The sequence below is a fragment of the Canis lupus genome, chromosome 12 (assembly GCF_003254725.2).
Source record: "Canis lupus dingo isolate Sandy chromosome 12, ASM325472v2, whole genome shotgun sequence".
Lineage (NCBI taxonomy): Eukaryota > Metazoa > Chordata > Mammalia > Carnivora > Canidae > Canis > Canis lupus.
This window is the reverse complement of record NC_064254.1, coordinates 12866305-12872775: the sequence shown is the minus strand read 5'-3', so window position 1 is coordinate 12872775 and position 6471 is coordinate 12866305.

Genomic DNA, 6471 nt, shown 5'->3' with positions numbered 1-6471 from the left:
TGGTGTAAGCAGGTTAACGAGGCAGGCTGCTGCAAGCACCAGATGGGGAGGGTCCATTCCGGTTCTTGCTTGGCTGGGATGCCTCCTGCAACCCCAGGCCCTCAAAAGCAGGTGGAACAGCTCTAAGAATTAGGTGCCCAGGGATTCAGAAGAAACTAGATAGCAGATGGGGAATACTATCAAATAAACTCTACCCTATTCCTTTTGGCCAAGGCCAAACACAGAGTGCCTGAGAAATTTGAGCCTTAAAAAATGGCATTATCTGATGGCCACGTGGTCAGGGACACTGGTAAAAAGCCTCTTGTGTTTGGTAAGCCTCAGGAGCTGCAAGCTAAATTGAGGAGGGGGTCTCAAACATTACCTCTCCCCCCAACAGCACCGCAAGCAGCCCATATAGGGGAGCCTCCCTTCCCCAATGTCAAGAAAAAGTCATCGCAAACCTTCAGTTAGTATGCTTGTCCCACAAGTACCAGCAGAGGGCAGTGTAAACCAGGCCATGGGAAATACAAGGCGACAGAGTCTACAGCTGCCTTCAGGCTGAGGCATCACAGGACCTCAGACAAAGAGGGCGCTGGGAAAAGGAGGGTAGAGTGGATTATTGACATGCAATCACCTTGGAAGACCTTCAGTGGTAGGCAGGGGGGCTCAGCAGAGACGAGGGAGAGGGAGCATTAATGACCTGAGAACCCACTAACACTACCAGCACCCAAATCTTCAAAGGGCCTCACCGATCAGTTCACGTCTGGAAACGGCTCCCAAGCACCTGCTATGTGCCAGATTCTGCTAGGGGCAGGGATTCAAAGGCGAGTAAAACCCAGCCCCTTCCCCAGGGGAGTGCCTCTGGTATGCCAATCTCTTTAGGTTCACAATCTCATTTAATCCTTACAATAAAAAAAAAATTTTTTTTTAAATCCTTACAATAGTAAAGTGCGGGAAGAACCATCCCCCTGAGAAAAGACAGACTCCAGGGGTGAAGTACTAGTCCAGTCATAACTGACAAAGGGGGAGTGTAAACTCAGTCTCTCTAGATTCAGAACTGAGAGTCTCACCACTCTCCGAGAGCCTTCTTAGTACGTGCTCTCAGCAGGGAGAGGGGCCATTTGCCATCTCTGCATAAGCCAGGCTATTCCCATCCTAGGCTGCCGGAGTGCCCGGGAGAGGCCTGGGGTGATGCTTGTCCCCAGAAGCACAAAAATCCCCTTGGCCCAGATATCAGAATAATAGAAACAAATAAGATTTTAAAATATATATAACATGTACAATATATAAAACAGACACACAGAGTAAGGATACCAGCAAATGGAGTGCAAGGCCTGTTCTCTATAGATTCAGAAGGGAGAAGGTTAAATTTGATGGGGTTGTTGTAAAATTCCTTGAATACGTTTGGACCCAATGAGAAATGGTCTCTACAGATCCCTCAGTAGAAGAAGGAGGCGAAAGTGGGGTATGCTATGTATCCTCATATCCACCCTTTGCCCCTCCAGGTCCACTCCCCACTGTCCCCACCCTACTCTGTGCCCAGAGACTGACCAGTATGGAATACATTCCCCAGATCCCTTGGGAGGTAATGGAGAGAAGGAAGAAGGGAGAGGGAGGGAGCTGTGCACCTCTACACAAGCTACTCGGCATCTCTGAGACTCAGTTTCCTCATCTATAAAGGGGGATAATAGTAGTACCCACTTTGAATGGTAATGAAGAGGATTAATGAATAAACACACATGAAGCACTTAGAATGACATGCACATGGTAAGAAACCAGCAAGTGTGCACTTTTGTTAAGAGCATTTCCTTCTAATGACTGATTTCTATAACGAAGGACAAGCTCAAATCTGATGCAAGAGGAACTGAACAGCATTTGGCCTATTCTCTTGGGGAAGGAGAGAGGAGAAAAACAGTAGAAGCATCTTCATTGTTGCACGTTGTTGACGAATTAGAGGCCTTTGGGAAGAGAGTAAGGTCATCCCCTGCTCACCACAGGCTCTGATAAGAGGGCTGCAAAATCCCCTTGCATCCCCACGCAGGTACTGAACCAGGACCAAGGACAAAGAGCCTCCAGAAGGACTGGCTATTGCAAGCAAATGCCTTCTGGGGCAGATGGGCTCCTCTACACAAACTCTAAGAAAAATGTAAAAATGGTTGGGCAGAGAGCCTACTGATCTGAGAAATTCTCCCCCAGAAAAAGAGAGTACAAGACAGAACTAGAGCAATCATCTACAGTGGATTAGGAAAATAAATGCAAGTTAGTGTGTGAGAACAGCCTAGCTAAAAATACCCTAGCTGAAGTTGTGATAAGGGTTATCTGATCCTTTTTATAAACCATAGGTGTGACAGAGGGGTTACCCAGTTCATGGTGAAAGAGCCAACTAGAAAATAATGCTACCCACAGCTCAAGCTGGTGATAAGTTGGGTCATGGGTCATCCTACTGAGCTCTGCCATCTGCTTCTTCAGGTCCACTTCCACCTTTTTTTCCCCTACAGGCTTAAGAATAAACAGACTTCTCTGAGAAAAAGAGAAGAGGGAGAACAAAAGCCAGTAGATTGCCTGATGTGGACTGAAGAAGAAAGTAGTAACTGGTGGGAGAACTGCTTTCGCTCTGAGTGGTGTCAGTGAGAGCTTGAGACTTAGTCAGGTGTTACAATCCATTGGGTGGGACTCCTGTCTTTAGAAATATCTAGGCTCAGAAAAACAAGATATATCAATGCCTTCCTAAACATTGGATATCAGCTGTTACAAAATGGCAGCACGGTCACTGATAATAATTTATGGAGGGCCTCACTCTGCACCAGGCATTGTGTCAAGTGCTCACTCTCTCTCACACTTCAGGAAAAGTCTATGGGGTAGGTATTATTACTATTTTGCTCTCTAAATCTCAGTCTGAAAAGATTAAATAACTTCCCCAAGGTCACAAGATATTTCAGATCCCGGCTCACACCAACCGTATGTGCTCCAGAGAACCAGTTCCCTGCTTAAAGTTAGGGCACATCCCAGAGCACCTGGCCGGCTCAGTCAGGAAAGCATGCAACTTTTGATCTCAGGGTCATGAGTTGGATCCCCCCCATTGGGTGTAGAGATTACTTAAAAATAAAATCTTTAAAAAAACATTTCGGTAACTGGGTAATGGACATTAAGGAGGACACGAGATGGAATAAGCACTGGGTGTTATGTAAGACTGATAAATCACTGAACTCTACCTCTGAAAGTAATAATATATGTTAATTAATTGAATTTAAATTTAAAAAAATTTTGGTGGTGGTAATACCCCTCTGTCCTTAGATTTCACATGCCCCACCTCTCCATTATTGCTCCATCTACATATTGCAACCAGGAGCCCAGGTAGACCCTAAAATTGGAAGTCTACACCTTCCTAGGAATCAAACACCGACTCCCTCTCTGGAAACCTCTCAGATAACACTGAACAATGACACCAGAAAAGCCCAGTGCTCATCAAAGGCACAGAGAGGCTAGGGTGCATGCATGCGTGTGTGTGTGTGTGTGTGTGTGTGTGTGTGTGTGTGTGTGTGTCCTGTGCCACTGCCCATCCCAACATCTAAAAGAGCTCCGGTTCTAGTACTCCTTGCCTCTCATCCTCACCTTATTCTTCTTGGAGGCCCTTCCCAACTTGTTTTTTGTTCAGACCCCACCATCACTTCTTTCCTTCCTTAGGTGTCAGCCATCTGCTTCACTTAGTCTTTTATTCTCTGCTTCTGCAGTTTGGGCTTTGTATCAGTCATCTATTGCTATAATACTGCTCTGTAACAAACTTCCCCAAAACAAGTTTGTTTTGGCCCACAACAAGCATATATTTGACCACTCATGAACTTAGAGGCCTTCAAGGTCAATAAGCTTTAGACTACAAGTCAGCCTGGCTCCAAGGTGCAGCTCAGATTCAGATTTGCTCCCTGAGATGGGTCTCCCCAAGGCACACGCTTCTCATGTCCAATGGCATAAGCACAAAAGGACTAAGTGAAATGACATACTGTCACTTCCGCCCATATTCTGTTGGCCAAAACAAATTACATGGGAAAGACTAAAATCTCTGAAGGGAAGACATATACTCCATCCATATCATTGATGGGTAACACAGAATCAAATTGCACAGGATGTGGCTGTGTACTTTTAATACTGGGAGGGTACCGTGTGTTGAGGACAATAATTTGATCGAATGAACTTCATCCATCCTCAGTAGTCCCTCCAAAACACCCACGTGGTTTGAGGCTGTTTGTTGGTCCTTGTTACTGTAACTTTGTTAAAGATTTTATTTTTATTTATTTATTTGAGCCAGAGAGAGAGAGAACAAGCAGGGAGAGGGAGAGGGAGAGAGAGAGGGAGAGGGAGAGGGAGAGGGAGAGGGAGAGGGAGAGGGAGAGGGAGAGGGAGAAGCAGAGAGCCTGATGCAGGGCTCAATCCCAGGACCCCAAGATCATGACCTGAGCAAAGGCAGATGCTTAACAGACTGAGCCACCCAGGCACCCGGGTCCTTGTTACTGTAAAGTAGAGGGAGGGGCAGGCTCAGCGGTTTAGCGCCCCCTTCAGCCCAGGGCCTGGTCCTGGAGACTCGGGATCAAATCCCACGTCAGGCTCCCTACATTGAGCCTGTTTTGCTCTCTCCAGCTCTCTCTCTCTCTCTTTGTGTGTGTCTCTCATTAATAAATAAATAAAATCTTTTTTTAAAAAAAATAGAGGGAAACACACTTTCTCTCCTGTCTTCTCCAATTCCTGTGACAAAACTGTGATCCACTTTTCTGAGGCCTGGACTGCTCACTGGGTTCGTTCTATGGGGCTTTGGAGAGAGTAAGGCCTCACCTGCAGGGCTGCCCACTTCCTCCAAAACAAATGTCCTCATGATTCTTGTGCCCCAGAATAAGGCATGGACACATTCTCCCTACACACTCCAATCTTTTCAAATTCCTATTCTGCTTTCTCATTTCCCAGAAACACTCCAAACCAGATGTGCCATTCCCCCGGATGAAACAGGTCTTTAAAAGTTCCAAATGTTCCTTGCTCAGCTACCCAGGATTCAGATTTTGAGAAGGAATCGGGGCAGGCAAGAGGCAGAACTGCAGACTTTGCACATTTTTCTTTTAAGCAGAGACTCTTGAATACAAAGCCCTCATATTTAGGGAGCAAGTCTTTCAGAGCAAATGAGGAAGAAAAATTCAGAAATCATCACTATTGGAAGCAGCATCATTCAAACACAGCTTCGATTTATTCTAAAGGATGGCATTCAAACCACTACTTAACCAGATCCACTCAAGGGGAAGGAATCCATTTATTACTGTGACAGGCAAGAGACGTTAACCAGGAAGCCCACAGCCCCTGCTACTCACACTGGAGACCGTGGTCTGAAACTGAACCATTAGCTGCAGAGCAGTCTCTCCTGGTGATGACAAGAAATGAGAGAAAAATCTATGAGCACAGCCTTCAAGGCACCCTTGCTGGCTGGGGACTGTCATCACACAGCTGGACATTAATAAATTTACACCAGTAAAAAGAAATGAGAGGCACATCATGTCTAGTCTCAGAGCCAGAGCCAGTCCACTTCATATCAGAAGCCCATGGCCCTGTAGGAGGTCCCAGGAGGACTCAAATACATAGAGAAAGAAAGTAGAATGCTGACTGCCAGGCACTGGGGAGGGACAGAGGGAGCTGGTGTTTCCTGGGGACAGAGTTTCAGCTGAGATGGATAAAAATGTCCTGGAGAAGGGTGGTGGTGATGGTGGCACAGCACTGCAACTGCACTGAATGCCATCCAGTTGTACACTTAAGACAGTTAAAATGGTAAGTATGTAGCTTTTACAATAAAAATAAATATTTTAAGCCCACAATGATCAGAAAATCTGTCCAGCAGTTCACCTAAGTGCACTTTCTGCATCTATGTTATATTTCAATGACAAGGTTTAAAATGGTAGAGAAATAAATGTGAAGATGAGAGGAATCAGTCAGTTGGGCTCTGCCCCAGGCTCAGATCATGATCTCAGGGTCCTGGGATTGAGCCCCACATTGGCCTCCTTGCTCAGTGGGGAGTCTGCTTCTCCCTCTCCCTCCGCCTGCCACTCCCTCTGCTTGTGCTGTCAAATAAATTTTAAAAATTTTTAAATCTTTAAAGAGACGCCTGGGTGGCTCAGCAGTTGAGCATCTGCCTTTTGCCCAGGGTGTGATCCCGGGATCCGGAATCGACTCCCACACTGGGCTCCCTGCAGGGAGACTGCTTCTCCCTTGGGCTGTGTCTCTGCCTCTATCTCTCTCTCTCTGTCTCTCAAGAATAAATAAATCTTTTTAAAAGTTGGGCTGAATTTATTTTTAAAATCTTTTAAAAAATAATAATAAGTGCTGTGAAGGAAGTCAAACTGAGTAGAAGGACAGAAAACATGAAGGGGGAGATAGGGCTTGCTAGATGAGGCTGCAAATTTCACTCTTTCCTAAGAACATCAGAAAGCAATTTCATACTTCTTTTTTGTTGTTGTTCTGCAG